The following is a 16,740-nucleotide window of genomic DNA, read 5'->3' on the forward strand; positions in this document are numbered from 1 at the left end:
ATCTAAATAAACACAACCAAGTGGTTTATTAGAAATGTACAACTGTGCCTGGGGCGGACGCAAAGCAGTTGAAGGATTAATCTGCTGGCAAATGTCACATTGAAGGATATAATCACGCGTCTGTTTGTACAGTACCCGCCACCAGAAACGTTGTTGTAACTGAGCTACAGTAGCCGAAACACCTGAATGCTCAGACGCAACACCCTCGTGAGCAGCTGTAATCAGTGTGGACCTGCGGACCGCGTTGGGAATCAGTCTTTCACCAACGTTCAGTATTTTCACTGAAGGATTTCTAGTTTAGACCCCTAAATTCTAGAAGATCAACCTGCAAAGATTGCAAAATTGCTGAATGTTCAGGCAGCCCGCATGATTTGGTAAAAGTAGGTTGTATCAACGCATACAAAGGCTTGATATGCTGGACATATTCAGGAATATATGTACGCCCGAAATTAAAAAATCCCTGCAAGGACTGTAATTTTTTCAGTGTTGTAGGAGCACGCAGTTGTGCGCCTTTCTCCAAGAAGTGAGGTGCCAACCCTCGACCTTCATTGTTGAGCTCGTAGCCCAGGAACAACACTGTGTACTCTGCAATGTGAGACTTTGCAAAGTTGAATTTGTAACCGAAGTCCGCAAAGTTACCAAATTTGCGGTCAACGCAACACAGATGCGCCCAAATTTCGTTGTCTGTGAGATAGATGTCATCCACATACGAACACGCATCTGGGTCCACTCTCTCCAAGAGAGTGATAATGCGGGCAGCAAACACATCCGGACTATTCTTATAGCCCATGGTCAGGCGTTTAAAATGGCGCTGTTTGCCGCCACTGGTAAAACTGGTCCATTGGGAACTTAGACCAGACAGATTGTGGGCAAAGAAATCATTGGATATGTTAAGTGTTGTTTAAACCTTTTTCGCACATGACCATCCACTAAAGCAGAGCGGTGGGTATTTTGTACCACACAAGTATGGCAATGTGGGTTTAAATGCCTGTAATCCAATACCAAACGATACGAACCGTCAGGTTTGTTCACTGTAAAAAGTGGGTTATTCATTGGTGACACACAAGTTTCAATCACTCCATTATATTCCAATTGTTCAAGGATTTCCACAACGGAAGCCTTAGCTTCACCCCGGATGGGATATTGAGGTTGAGGCTGTGACATAGGCTGTAAGGGAACCTCGTGGTGCGGGGAAAATGTATCCCAACCACAGTGAGTACGGTACAAAGCCAGCGCAAGGGCCTTAGCCCACTCTTCTGCAAAATTCAGCGCATGCTCCTTAGACACTGTGTGCGCGAAACTAGGGAGGATTACCTCCTCCTCTCTCAGAGCTGCAAGCACAAAAGGTGGGGGCCAGTCAGCCTCTGCTAACAAAATGTCATAGGCAGTTGTGAAATTTTCCCCAAATACCCCTTTTATGGTATGTTGTATGTCACCTTCAATTAAAAGGACAATTTCAAAAAGCCTATTAGGGGGAGTTACTCTAGTATCAGCTGTCTCTACAACAAGATATTGGTCAGTCGCTGTCACCTTCAGTAGTGGACGCAGGGCCGCTAGCACTATGGTAATCTCCACCGCGCTGTCCAACAACGTCAGCGTCCATGTCTGATTCCAAAGCTGCGTTCACACTATCTGTGGCATATCTCGTTGTTAAAGCGGCAACTTTCTTTTTCTGAAACTGGGGTCTTTTCTGTGAAGAATCGTCCTGCTTGCCTTTTCTGTCTTTCGGGCGGGGCTGGTCGCGACTCTGTTGACCACCCCGACCTCTGCCGCCGCCTCCACCACCGGATGATGAGGCCGATGTGTCCTGTAAGGAATGAGGAGAGCGTTGATCAGAAACCTGAAAACGATCAGGCGACTTAATCGTAGAGGGGTCGCGCAACTCATAAACGTGCTCAGTAGACGCAGGCACTGGTGATGGGGGACGGGACTCCTGTTTCTGTTGCTGTTTCCCCTGTTTTTTATTTCTGTTTCAATTTTTCTTCGGAGCTGAGGTTTGAACCTCTGTTTCAGACTTCGCACTCTGAGTTTGTTTTTTATCTTTAGCAGAAAAGGGCTTGACACCTAAACCATTGTGGCCAAATGGTTTTATAAGCCGCCGTAATAATTCTCGGTAACTGTCGGGGTTTGTCGGCACTGGGGACCTCGCGTAAGGCATTTGCCACTTGAAAGTTCACCGCATCTCCCTTTATATTAGAAAGGACCAGATCGGAAACTACATCAAATGAGCCCACAAGTCTCATTCCCAATTCAACCCCAGCCTCCTGTCCATGCTCATCTTGAACACACTTACTGACCATCGGAAGGACAGCCATTGACGGAGTGCCGAAGCACCTCTTGTACACTGCCGCAAAAATCCTACTCCTTGACTCACAGTCACTGGCTTCCGGTACCAAGTCCCTGGGCAAACTAATTGTAAGAATCCTGTGTTTTTCCATGGGAGTGGAATTTGGAAATGCTACTTCCAGCTGGTCAAATTTCTCGGCAAGCCAAAAAGGCTTATCATCCTTATCTTGGGGACGCTTGCCCATTACTGTATTGACCATCACTGGACTAAGCTTCATTCTGCTTGGTCCAGCTGGAAGGGCCGCAACTCCGGGGGCACCGCCCGGGAAATTGCGGATGATATATTGAACCAGGGCCCTGATAACACTGATGGCAGAGTTATATAGGGGCCTCAATTCAGCAACAGGGACAGTCCCCGCATGAGGATGCCGGGTAAATCCAGCCAACACAGGCCAAGAAGCGCCTGGGATGGACACAGGACCTAATCGAGCCGCCGTTAAACTATGGGGTAGGGCGCCATTAAACCAAACACAGTCCTGCCATTCAGAAATCGGAACCTCCAGTGCCCTATATGGAACATATTCCCCGGGCATGGGTGTGTGAGTATAAGTGTGAAAAACCTGAGTAGCCGCATCCACAGCGGGAAACATCACCCATGAGTAGTAAATCTCAAAAGGGTATGCCACCTCAACACTCACTACAGAAATAACTGCCATTCCCTCCAAGCCAACATTATAAGCTTCTAAATGGTTGCGTACCGCAATGCGACTATGCTGCGGTATGTCAATGTCAGCCATAGCGACACAGAGAAGTAAAGGTATAATGTAAAACAATGTAGCACAACTGGGTATAATTCAAAAGGAAACCGTTTTGAAAGATTCAAGCTTGAAAAAACCTTTGTAAATATAGGTAGGCTTGTCTGACACAACTGTTCATTCAGAAATCGGAACCTCCAGTGTCCTATATGGAACATATTCCCCGGGCATGGGTGTGTGAGTATAAGTGTGAAAAACCTGAGTAGCCGCATCCACAGCGGGAAACATCACCCATGAGTAGTAAATCTCAAAAGAGTATGCCACCTCAACACTCACTACAAAAATAACTGCCATTCCCTCCAAGCTGACATTATAAGCTTCTAAATGGTTGCGTACCGCAATACGACTATGCTGCGGTATATCAATGTCAGCCATAGCGACACAGGGATGTAAAGGTACAATGTAAAACAATGTAGCACAACTGGGTAGTAATTCAGAAGGAAACCGTTTTGAAAGATTCAAGTTTGAAAAAACCTATGTAACTATAGGTAGGTTTGTCCGACACGACTGTTATATGGAAACAATAGCGAAGGGGTTAAGGACTGAATGAAGCACCACTCAAGCATCATGTAATAAGACCACCAGCGTTGGGCGTCATGTAGCAGTGATTCTGCTCCTACACTGAACTGTGCATAGAGACTTGGAACCTCAGTGAATTAGGGTGTGTCAAAACTCACCTTAGTAGCCAAAATCCCTTACCAGACTAGCAGTCAGTGTCTCATTGGTTCTTCCATAACCCCAATGATTAGATAACCCAGAACATGGAACTTAGACTACCTTAGGCAATGTGAAACACATGAACACTCTTTTGCTATACTCTCATACCAGTCCAGAACAGGGAGTAAAAGGGGACACGAGCAAGTTTAAAATATTTATTTCTAATGCTGTGCTCTCATGCGCAGTATCTTAGCTAATACAAGCAAACATATTATAAGCAACAAGATTATCAGCATAGTTACTATTTCTTAAAATACAAAGGGATAAAGCATATTACAATGCTAAATAGAAACGGGTTAGAATACACCTATATCTCACCCTCCCATGCTAGTTGGTTATTTTATATCTACAGAAGGTCTCTTGGGATTACAAGGGCTGCCCCATACCTCTGGTCCTAGCAGAAATGGATCACATCAGTTTCTGCCACAGCTCTCTGCATGCAAAAGTTCTCCAAGTGTGTGTGATCATGCCTATGCAGTGCATTATTAAACGCGCCAAAATCAGAGGAGGCTGCAGCTGCATATATGTTATGTTTATAACGTGCGCTGATCAGTCCGAACAACAACCACTGTGTTGAAATAACCTTGAAGGCCTTGGCACTCACTGTTCAGACAAAGCTTACCAAGCAAGTCTGCTAGTATAGAAAAACATATTATTCTCGTGTGAAGCAAAACACTTTGCCTAACTCTAAACATTTATAATAATGTGTGCAGTGTGCAAAAACGCTGCAGAAAGGAAAAAATGGCGTTTAAACTTCTAATAAGCTCATGTCAACTTAACACAGTGGGAAGACAAGGCTCATCCCCATGACAGAACTTCGACATTCTATTTCGACTAGAAGACGGAAGGATCTCCCTTGGGGTCAAGGAGTGACTCCCCTGCTCAAGCAGGCACCAAAGAAGCATCTTGCCGGTCTGCAATTTCAAGGTTCCCGCCGGATCCTGACAGATTTGTGACAAAGGACACAGACTTCTATACAAATCCGAGGCCAACCCGAGATCCCAGCAAAGCTGAGACCCTTAGCCCTCACGAGTGAAATGGAACCAGAACCCCTGGACAATGTGCACATTTGCAAGTACATCAACTTCCCAAGTTTTCCTGAAGTTGTGCATTGAGCTACTTGTAGTCCAAGCCCGAGCACTATCTGCACTGAAGATTGTGGGCCTACACTCCATGAGTGTCCCGTGAGCCCTCTTCTAGCATTTCTGCTTGAGGCCCCTTTGCGATCCTTGGTCGGTCAACTCGTGGGTCCCCACAAAGGTAACTCTTCTGTTTCTTGGGCTTGTCTAGTTGCTCCAAATTAGCCCTGACTCCCCTCCAAAGGGTGAGTCCATCAGACCTTGCTGGTCTGCACCGAAGCCAAATCTTGGCTTTCTGCGTGGGTTGCTGTTGCCAAGACTTGTTGGGTCCAATGCAGATACCGACACTGCAGCACTCTACATCCTTTGTGGGACAGCTCGAATCCAACTCCTGGTTGTTGTTGATGCCTCCTGGTCCTCGTGGCTGAAGAATCAAGCTTCACCTTTTTCACCTGAAATCACCCGACATCGGTGGATATCTTCACATCGCCTTCCTGGTCACTGGCAAGTGATCTAGACCCTTCTGCTTTCAGAACCCTGGGTGAGATGGGCTCTGGCCTAGTCAGAGTGCTAACTCAGGCTGTCTTGATCTGTGATGGAGGCATGGATATGACCTCCTGTGGGAGTCCCAGTAACTGGGCAAATACGGACAACAGCCTGTTATCAATGGAAAAGAGGCTTTGGGTTGCTGGGACACAGGGGTAAGTGTCACAATGGAGACACAATGCTTTGTGGACCCTGGACAGATCATACTTGGTGAACTTTACCAAGTGACCAGTGCTAGCAATGTCAGTACCAACCATGCCCTGGCAGTTGTTAATTTCTCCTGGGGAGGGGTAACTGGCCTCAAGAAGGTTGGGGTAAGTGAAGAACTCCCTGTTGAATGCATGCTTGGCAATGATTTAAACACTTCAGCCTGGTCTGAAGTGGAGTTGAGGACCCATGCAGAAATGTGAGAGATCTCCGCACATGTATTTGCTGTGACTAGGTCACAGGTTAAAAAGTCTAACACTGAACAGGCCCTGGATTCTTGAATATTGGACCAGGTGCCTTCCAAGAAAAAGAGCATTTCTCGCAAGAAATGCGCATGCGTGAGCGCCCGCGCATGCGCATTTATCAGGAAGAAGTCGCGATAAAGCAGGAAGAGGGAGCCCCGGGACGCCGCATCTCTGGCAAGTCATTTTAATTACTTTTATTATGCTTTTAGAGATTATAAGCCCATTTGATAGAGGATGGGTGGGAGGTGGGTGCCGGGCAACTTCGCTTCTCCATGACGTGTGCGTAGCCTGCCTACTACACCTACTTTGAGGATCGCGAAGTAGGCAACACTATGCACACTCCATGGACGGAGCTGAGCACTGCGCACAAGGTTATTATACACCGCGTCCAAACACGAACCACCACTGTAGTCAGGGTAAGCTAGGTACCTACTAAAAGATAAGCTCTGCTCACCCTCTGGTAGCTTGGCACAGAGCAGTAAGACTTATCTAAACAGGCAATGTGTAAAGTATTTGTGCAACACACACACACATACACACAATGCAAACAGTACAAAAAGACTCCGCAAAGGTTTGGAAAAATAGACAATAATTTTATTACAAAATCAAAACCATAGGGATCAAAATCCAATAAGTAGTTGAGTTATGAATTTTTAAAGAACAAAACGAGTTCTAGATCTTAAAAGCAATCAGTTATTATGGGGTTTATCTGGTGATGCTGGACCAGTGCAAAGTCAATAGTTCTTGGTGACCGCCAGGGCGAGAAGGCCAGCCACAGGACCCATCCAGGTGCTGCTCCAAGCAGATTGGAGATGCATTGATTTCTCTGGTGCAAGAATCTGGGTCCACTTTCAGTGAACCAGGCCCAGGAGTCTGGGTAGAGGCTTAGATATCCCTGAGTCTCAAGCAACAGGAGGCAAGCCAACAAGCCCTTGAAGATCGCTTTGGTGCAAAAGCTGAGTCTAGCTGTCCTCAGCAAAGTCAAAGTGCAGGAGGCAGCAAGGCAACACAGGAGAAAAGCAGGGCTTCCAGGTCAGCAGTCCAGCAGAGTGCCAGTCCTTGAGGCAGCACAGCAGTTCTTCTGACAGAGTCCAGTTGTTGGTCCAGAAGTGTCTGATTTGGTGGGGTCAGAGCCCTAATACTTATGTTTGAAGTGGGTGTAATTTAAAGAATGGTCTTTGAAGCCCTGGATTCAGGCTATCTCGGAGGGGACAATCAGCCCTTTGTGTGGACCCAGGTCACTACCTATTCAGATGTGAGTGTGAGCCCTCTCTCCCTTTATGCCCAGGAAGAGCCATCAGAGTGCAGATGAATGCAGATGAGCAGATGAGCACTCAGACACACCTAACCTTCTTGTGTTTGTGGCTGTCTAGAGGGAATGCAGAAACTTTAGCTGTTACCCACCCCAGGTGTTTATTGGAGACAGTCTGCATGCACCTACAATAGTAGGAGCAGAGAAATGTACACTTTCTAAAAGTGGCATTTCTAACATCATAATGTTAAATCCTACATTACCAGTAATGAGGATTTATCATTTCCATTCCAAAGATATAAAACATGATGCAACTTCTCCTTTCCAATTAGGAATTACAGCATAAAAGTGTAGGAAGGAATTTTCAATGTTAACCTATGTGTGGAGTAGGCCTGACAGTAAGGGTGGTCGTAAAATCCGTTTCGCAGGCGAATTTGCGGATTTTCTGCGATTTCGCGATCCGCGAATCTCGCGAAATCGCGGTAAAATCCGCGAATCAGCGGGGACGAATGTTCAGCCAAGCAAGGGTTACAGCAGCAGGTGCAAAGGTTGAACCTAATTTCTTTGTAACCTTTTACAAAAGGGTTACAAAAAATTAACTTCAACTTGGACACCTGCTGCTAATTGCTTCCTGGCGCCTCATTGCCTACTTGCAACTATTCTCTGACCCTGCTCTGACCCTTGAAGCAGGGTCAGAGAATAGTTACAAGTAGGCAACAAGGCACCTGTCCAAGGAATTAAACCTCATCAGGAAGCACTTACAGATATAAAAATCAGGAAGAAGGGAGAGGATGGCAAATATACCCATTTTGAGTTGTCAGGAGGGGTTAAACTAAAAGAGACCTTTACAGCACAATTTTCATATGAATTTTGCTAAAAATAAAAAGCTGTATGTTCTGTAGGGGCAACTCAGGAATCTGGCCCTTCAGAGATCCGGACTCTCTTTCTTTCTCTCGTTCTCTCTCTCCCTCTCTCTTTCCCTCTCTTTATCTATCTATCTATCTATCTATCTATCTATCTATCTATCTATCTATCTATCTATCTATCTATCTATCTATCTATCTATCTATCTATCTATCTATCTCTCTCTCCCTCTCCCATAAACGACTGCATTGGTAACTTCGCTATGCAAGCGGCTCGCGAAGACGCAAAAAACCCAGCGAACACGCAAAAAAACAAAAGTCCGCAAATTCGCACAAATTCGCAAATTTTGCGGATCGCGAATTCGCAAATCCGCAAATTCACGGATCGCGAATTCGCAAAATTCGCCCATGCTTACCTGACAGTTATGGCAATGAATTTGGGTGTTTGTCACTACCAGGGCATGCAAAACTTAACAGTATCTGTCCTACCTTTTACTTACACAGCACCCTGCCAAGCAGGCTACCTAGAGACTACGTTAGGGTTTCTTTATGTGTAATAAAAGGGGAGTTTAAGTCTTGGCAAGTAGATTTAAATGCCAATGCCAAGTCGAAGTTCCAGTATGCTGCATCCACAGACCCTGTAATGGCAGGCCTGAGACAGGTTTAAAAGTCTAATTGTGTGGGTGGCACAATCAGTGCTGCAGGCACACTGGTAGCATTTAGGTTACAGGCCCTGAGTATATATTATACTGCTTTCTAAAGAACTTACAAGTAAACTAAATATTCCACTTCTGTATATATCACTGTTAACATGTTCAGGGGAGGAGCACATGCACTTCGGAACTGGTCAGCCGTGGTAAAGTGCTCGGAGTCCTAAGGCAACAAAAAGAATGAGAAAAACAGTATATAAGCAGGCAAAAAGTTTGGTGAAGGACCACCCTAAGGATGACTGATCTACAATCTGGAAGGCCTCTTCCCTGAGCCTGGCTTCACTTACAAAAATCTAGTTTCTTCCCTCCAGCTCTACAAAGGGAACACCTAGTGAAACTGTTGCCAAGAGTTCTGCCTCTACTTTACATGTCTCTGCAACAAAGACATGGCCTAACTAATCACAGAATATGTGTAACAAGGACAACCCTATAAGCCCACAAGGCCCATGGTAAACATGTGTTAGAACAGCTGTCCTGTGGGACTCATCATAAGCAGAAACCTTGTATGTGCCTTTGAGGAATCCAAGATCAAATAAAAATGAAAATGTATTGTATATCTAAATTCGTTTGTATAAGTAGCACAGGAAAAGCTTTGTTTTTTATCAAAAGTTCCTATGGGCGAATTTTGCGAATCAACGGTCCGCGAATTCACGCAAAATTGCAAAAAATTCAATGAATTTACGGATTTGTTTGCGACTTGCACCATACTTAACTGGAGTACTTTCTACTGGCTAATCAGTAAGTGCTACCTCGTTGGGTAAATGTGTAGTGCTTTTCCTGCACTGCAACTGCATAGGGCCAGAAGAGTTGCCTCCAATGACCATGAGTGTGTAACTTTTTCATCGCACCGAAGTGCGCCGGGGTCCCTCGAGTGAGCTATCCATCATAGTGTGTAAAGGGTGGGAAGACGGTACACACCGCTAGTGTGTGTGAGGGGGGGGGAAACGGGGGGGCTTCTTTGCGAGTTCACATGCCTCTTGTGTATATAAATGGTCAGGCACAGATCAGAGCAGCAAATGAGGTGAAAGTAGCTATTGGTTACAGGAACTGCACGGGGATTGTACTCGTGAAAGTCAAGGATGAAAAGGCCTCCATCAAGCATCATAGCTAATTTTTGACTGGAGATATGGGGAGAAAGCACACTTGCGCAGCCTCGACAAAACGCACATTGGTTTTGGGCTGATTACCTTTGCCATCGCGCCAAAGGGCGCCGGGGTCTCTCGAGTGAGCTGTCCATCATAGTGGGTAACGGGCGGGAAGACGGTGCACACCGCTAGTGTGGGGGGGCAAACGAGGGGGGCTTCTTTGCGAGTTCACATGCCTCTTGTGTGTATAAAAAGTCAGGGACTGATCAGAGCAGCAGATGGGGAGAAAGAAGCTCCTGGTCACAGGAACTGCACGGGGATAGCGCCCGTGAAAGTCAAGGATGCAAAGGCCTCTATCAAGCATCATAGCTAATTTGCGACAGTAGATATGGGGAGAAAGCACACCTGCCCTGCCTCGACAAAGCGCACAATTTTTTGGGGCTGATTAAGGAGTTACCGAATTCGACCTTCAACTCAGGGACCTGCTTTATCTATATCTGTAAGATCTTCCTGTTCACGTTTAATTTTTGTGACAGAAGCCTCGTTGTCTACTTGTAATTTTTCTCTGACCCTGCTTCGAGGGTCAGTGCAGGTTCAGAGAATAGTTGCAAGTAGGCAACGAGGCACCGCTCAGGAAGCACTTACAGGGTTACAGCAGGTGCCGAAGTTGAAGTTAATTTCTTTGTAACCATTTTGTAAATGGTTATAAAGAAATTAGCTTCAACTTCGGCACCTGCAGTAACCCTGTAAGTGCTTCCTGAACAAAATTCGCCCCGCTCGCGGATTCGCGGATTTTGCCACGATTTCACGAGATTTGCGGAAATCAAAATTAAGGAAAATCCGCAAATTCCGCGACCAGAACAAATTTTTGGCCCATACTTACAATTCATATACAGGAATAATTTTGACAACTTCGCATAAAACGCAGAGTTACCGAAAAACTCAGCGCTCCGCAACGAAGCAGAGTTTTTTTGTGTTTGAGCGCTCAGAATGCTTTTTCGCATGCACAGGAGTGACTTACCGGGATGCCTGCATTTGCCTACGAGATTTACCATCCATTCGCGAGCACCACGAGATTTGGTAGCCGGCTGCGAGAGTTTGTGAACACATTATTTGGCGCCACATCAAACTTCTGGCTGAAATTTTGTGAAGATCGTGATCCTGAACACGCAGAATTTGCAATCTGGAGCAGAATCTCTCTCAAGAAGCATCAAAACCTTCTTGAAATGATGATTTGGATTTCAAAAAAACATCTCAGATTGACATTTGGCTTTACTTATTTGTGCTAGGAGTCCTTTTTCTTTTTTGATTTTTCTTAAGAGGAAGCAAGTGCCCCAGAGTCTCCAACTTCCTGTTCCTGTCCATCAGGCTCCTCCCAATGCTTTGCCCATCTCCTGTTCACTTTTCATTTGGATTTGGAGCTGGGAGGATCCCTCTTTGTGTCTGCTGTTTCATATATGATTGGATTTGAGGACCTTTGGATTTGAGATTTCACAAGAAATTTGGAAAATTGGTGTTGTTTGTTTGATTAGGGCATTGCACCTACATTTTTTGTACTTTTCATTGTTTTTGTAAAATGTATTATGGTGAATGGCCTGTAGTTTCAGTAGGAGGCTAGTTGTTTCTTTGTATTTCATTTTTCTGCTAGTCTTCTCTTATAAAAGAAACATGTTGCAGGGTTCACTACATTTTCTCCAACTTTTGAAATCAATTTGCAATATTTATTTAATTTACTAGCCCAGTAGTCTGCCAATAGGCCTTTCAGACAGTAGGCCCAGAGCTACTCATGGGTACATGAAATAACTGTTTCTTTGGTGTCTGTTGAATTTAAATACCATTTAAGGCAATGGATGGCATCGGATTGAAATGCAAACATGTGTTGTTGTTTTTTTCAGTTTTTTCATGTGTATTATATAAATGCCTTTGCCATAGGCCTGCATTGTCTGTCTTTCCTTTCTTGTTGTTACGGGCTGCCTAGCCATGTGGCTGGCAGACATTTTGTGAAAGGAACCAGTGTGCTTTTGCTATAGGCCTCATTGTCTCTCTTCCCTTTCTAGTTGTTGCTGCCTGGCCATGTGGCTGGTGGCCATTTTGTGAAGGGAAAGCCATTGTGCTTCTGCATGAGGCCTACAAGCCTTCTTTGTTGTGGCCATGCCTTCTTGCTGGTTTTTGTTTTGCAAGCAATTTTTCCTTCTTTTATCCAGCAAAAAATGTAGCACAGTTCACAAATTTTCTAATAAATTTGCACATTATTAATTTATTTTGATTGATTCATTATGTGGCATAGTCTGACAATGGGTTTTCCAACCAATAGGCCCAGAGCTTTCCATGGGTGCATGAAACAACTGTTGCTGTGGTGTCTGTTGAATTTAAACATATTTTAGGGCATGGATGGCATTGGATTGAAATGCAAAAAAAATTAGTTTTTTTGCACTTTTTAATGTGTATTAACCTCTTAAGTGCTTCGAACGTTCGGCGGCCGACGGCACCACTACCTCAGGAGTGCTGCCGTCGGCCATTGAACGTTCGAACCTCATAGCTGCAATGGAACGTCCAGCACTGGAGCTGGACGTTCCATAACCGTTATGAGGTTAAATAAATGCCTTTGTTGGATGTTTGTTGTGTAACTTGCAAACTTTTCTTAGCCCTGTGGCTTTTCGCTTTTGGCATTGTTCTATTAAAGCTGTGTTGTTTAGCATGCCTTCTTTGTCTGTCCAGTGTGTGAGTGTTTTTGTAATAGTGCGTGAGACAGCATTTGCCTTGGCTGAGCCTTCTCATATGTCCATATAGGCCTGCTTGACTTCATTGTTTTCCAAGCCTACTGCTTGTTGTTGTTGTGAGGGGACATGTGGCTGGTTACATTTTTTGGTGCTAGTTAGTGAGCTTTTGTCATAGGCCTGCATGTCTTACCTTTGTTCCTCTTGGCCTATTGCTTCCATCCTTTGTCAGCTGCAGCTCCCTTAATGCTGCATCCCACGTAATGCACAATGCCAAACTGGGTCTGTGACATTTGTATTTTTGTTCTTCTTCTTTCCTATCCTTCCTAAGTGTACTTTACACTGCAGTACACTGACCAAATATTAACTGCTGTAATAAACATGATGATATTAATAACACTTACAAGTGTAACCACACACTAAATTATATATTATATTTGTTTGTTTCTACTAGTAGTAATTGAACCACAACAATGAAAGCCACATTTCACTGATGTTCTTCTTGCTTCTTTGCTTTTAGGTACACAAATGAGGAGGAGACAATATCACCCACTGTACTGCCAGACAGAAGTCCTGCTGAGCACGACGTCAAGTGACATGTAACCACAGACATCTCTTCAACTTGTGTCACTGCGTGCTGCTGACATCTTCAAGATGGCACCAAAGAAATATACAAGGTAAAGTAACAAGAAAGTTACCAGTGAGGAGAAGGCACTGCCACTCACCAAGACCGGTATGTTGCCTAAGACCTTTTTGGGGAAACCAAATATTGCGCCTGCAGCAGTGGTGTCCGGGGAACAAGCTGGGACCAGCACCCCCGCATTGGTAGACCCACCCCAGCAACCTAAGCCCAAGCCCATGTCTGTCACAGATGCAGCCAGTCTAATTATGAGTCCAACGCCGACAAGCAGTGATGTTGTCGGCGATGTTCAGCAGATCGAGCTTCCTGCAGAGAAAGAAGAAGAGCAAGCCACTCTTTTAGAAGATCCATTGTCTTCCAGATACCCAGCAAGGAAAAAGACGGTTTGTAAATTACCTTCTCCTAAAAGCCCCCCTTCTGAAGATCTAGATGGCTCTTGGAAGCCACCTCAGTCATGAGGAGACAAAGCAAGGGAAAAAAGAAGCTTCCAGAAAGCCCTAGAGTTATGGAGGTAGATGTAGAAGAGGAGGATGATGATGAGCCAGTCATCGTGGACATTAGTCTAGCACCAGTAGAGACTGACATTACCCCATCCTAAATTGGTGTGAGGGATGTGGCACTAGTACCACCAACACAGAGCATACCACCAACACCACCTCAAGCTTCCATATTTTGCCGGCAGCCATGTACATTCACTGCTAGTACCAACACTGTGACAGTAGGTACTGCAGAAAGTCAAACTTCATAGCCACCTAACAGTTCATCCAGCATTGCAAGTGGCACCAGCAGCAATGCCAGGCAGTTGACCTCCCCAGTTTGGGACTTCTTTTCAATTAGCAAGAAAGAGGTGAACATTGCTATATTCTCAATTTGTGGACAAGGTGTTAGTCAGGGTAAGCTTGGCACAAACTATGGTACCAGAGGCCAAACCACCCATCTGAAAAAAGAGCACTTCATCCAGTGGGAGGCGCCCCTTAGTGGCAAAAAAACTGCACCCATTGCACTTGTTAGGGATGAAGATGTAGAATATTCGATCCCGGTGAAAGGTAAACAAGAGGGAGCCATTTTCTCTGGTACACAAAGGAGCCCTGTCTCCAGCAGTGCAGTGTAACAGCCCACATCCTCATCAGCAACATCTCAGTGGCACAAGAGTAAGAGTCAGGCTGTGACACCAAGGGGTCCCAGGCAAGAAGGTACTGCAATGAAAAAACATACAGTGTTGATCCTAACAACATCTGATATCAAGAAGTCACCTACATCAGTGGCACCAGAATACAACAAAATCCAGCCTACCATTCTCGGCGTATTTAGGCCAGAGGGGCAAAACAAATGTAACCACCCAATGTCACGTTTGTACTATGCAAAGCTAGCTACAATATTTGTGCTGGTCCTCTTCCCTTTTTCTTTTGTGGAATGGGTGGGGTTTTGTCCTGGCACATCTAACCTGGGCTTCTATTGGAATTCTATAACACATATTAGCAAGCCCATTATCGCCATTTTAGCAGCAGTGTCCTTCCGCTAAAACGGCGATAATTTTAAGAAGGTTCTTGCTAATATGCCCCTTTGTTCCTCAACAATTGTGCATAGCATCTTATCCTAGTTCCCTTGAACAAACTTCTTTGTTTCAAAATGACTGAGAGTGGAGGTGAAAATAACCCCGTAGTGGATCTACACCTCTCAGGAGAAGAGGAGGTGAATGGAATTTTGATCCCAGCTAAATTCAGAGGTACTATCACCCTGAAACTACTAGAACATGGTTTATTGGCAAGGGGTGGCTTAGTAGACTTTGTGATTGAGGTACACAAATCAAACAAAGCAGATGCTAGATCACACACATTTCACTCTTACACAGAAGGAGATGCACCAGTGGAATATGGTCCTTGCGAGGACATAGAAGTTCCACTCACATACCAGGAACCTTTTAACTGGTTTATAAAGGCGCCTACCCCACTTAAGACACAGAGTAAGAGTAGGCCAGCTTGGAGGAAATGTGGCAACATGGCATGCATTACCAGGCTACACACCACATCATGACATTGATCCAATGCCACAACCAGAATTACTCATACAACACAAAGATTTAATTAGAATCTACAGAAACCTGACGCACTACCTCATGAGAACTTTCACAGTCCAACAAACAAGAGTTGTAACAACTAAATAACTCCACAAACATTAAATGCAGTGATGGACAAAATGCCCATGAAACGTGAACAAATACCATTCTTGGTTGCTCAGAAAATAACTCAGCTTGAGGCTGTATTCCCAAATACCACCACATTTGAAAAACACAGAATGCTTGCCCATGTGAATAAAACTACAGTTAGGGGACTGTACCGAATGTGGTACAGTCTTCGTTGCCATATATACCAGAACTCATGGTATTCCTTCATTAACAGTGATACCCGACTGATACGACTAGGTATCAGTCATAATACTAGCTAATATTAAAGGGGAAGCAGCGTCAGTGGCAATCGGCAAACACCTAAGGGAGTTCAGTCCATTGGATCAACAACATAACCTACCCAAAATAATTGAAACTGCGGATGCAAAATTAAGCAGAGATAGTTTGGGTGGGAAAGCTTTAAAACCACAACTGATGGGCAGTCTTGAAAAGGATACTACTAATCAGACATCTACTTCTAAAAAGAAGTGGGATAATAAAAAACAAGAAAACTATACAGAAAAGAGATCTCAATCATGAGGTAGATCTCCTCCACAGGAGCCCTCTGAAAAGAGGTATGATCTCAGGAATAGGAATAATTTTAGGAAACCTGACAGGGATCAGGATACTGATACACATTCCTCTTGTCCCTTTCAGGGCTCAATGAAAACCTCAGAGAGAGAAGGAAGGTCAGAATACGTAGAAGATAAAAATCATACAGGGTGGGATGGGGAGTCAACCCACCATGTAATCCCGTTAAAAGTTTCACCAAATGTTCAGAGGCAATACCCTATGAAGCAAGAAGCTAAAAAACAGGCCAGGGAGATCTTAGATCAACTTGAATACCAAGGGGTGATCGAAAATTGCACCTCACCATTGAACAATACTTTGTTTCCCATATCAAAATCAGATAATTCATGTTGTCTAGTTTTAGACTACAGAAACTTAAACACTTGCACAAAGACATTAGCTGTCCAAAATGCACACAGTGCCGCATTAATGAATAACATTGTGCGTAAAAAATACAAAACTACACTTGCTATCTCAAATTGATTGTTCTGCCAAAATATAGCCCCTGAAAGCATTGTAGGCGTTAGGGTTCCAGCAAAAATGTTGTCATCTCCCCAGGGGTATTCTCAGCAAGAGTAACTGAGTTACTCCAACATTTTGATGAGGAAGCATTGTCCTATGTCGATGATATTTATCTGACAGACGATGACTTAAAAAGGAACTTGACCATGGTGACCACCATTCTAATGGGATTCCCTTATGAGGGCTAAAAAATGTACCTTTAAAAAAATCAAAAATAGACCACCAATTTCTTGGATACAAGCTTTCAAGTGAAGGGAAAAGCCTGGCAGTTATATTTTTAGAAAAGAGTGAGCTGATCCAATGTCCAAAAACATTAAAAAAC

Source organism: Lissotriton vulgaris, chromosome 5, assembly GCF_964263255.1.
Source record: "Lissotriton vulgaris chromosome 5, aLisVul1.2, whole genome shotgun sequence".
NCBI classification, from domain to species: Eukaryota; Metazoa; Chordata; class Amphibia; order Caudata; family Salamandridae; genus Lissotriton; species Lissotriton vulgaris.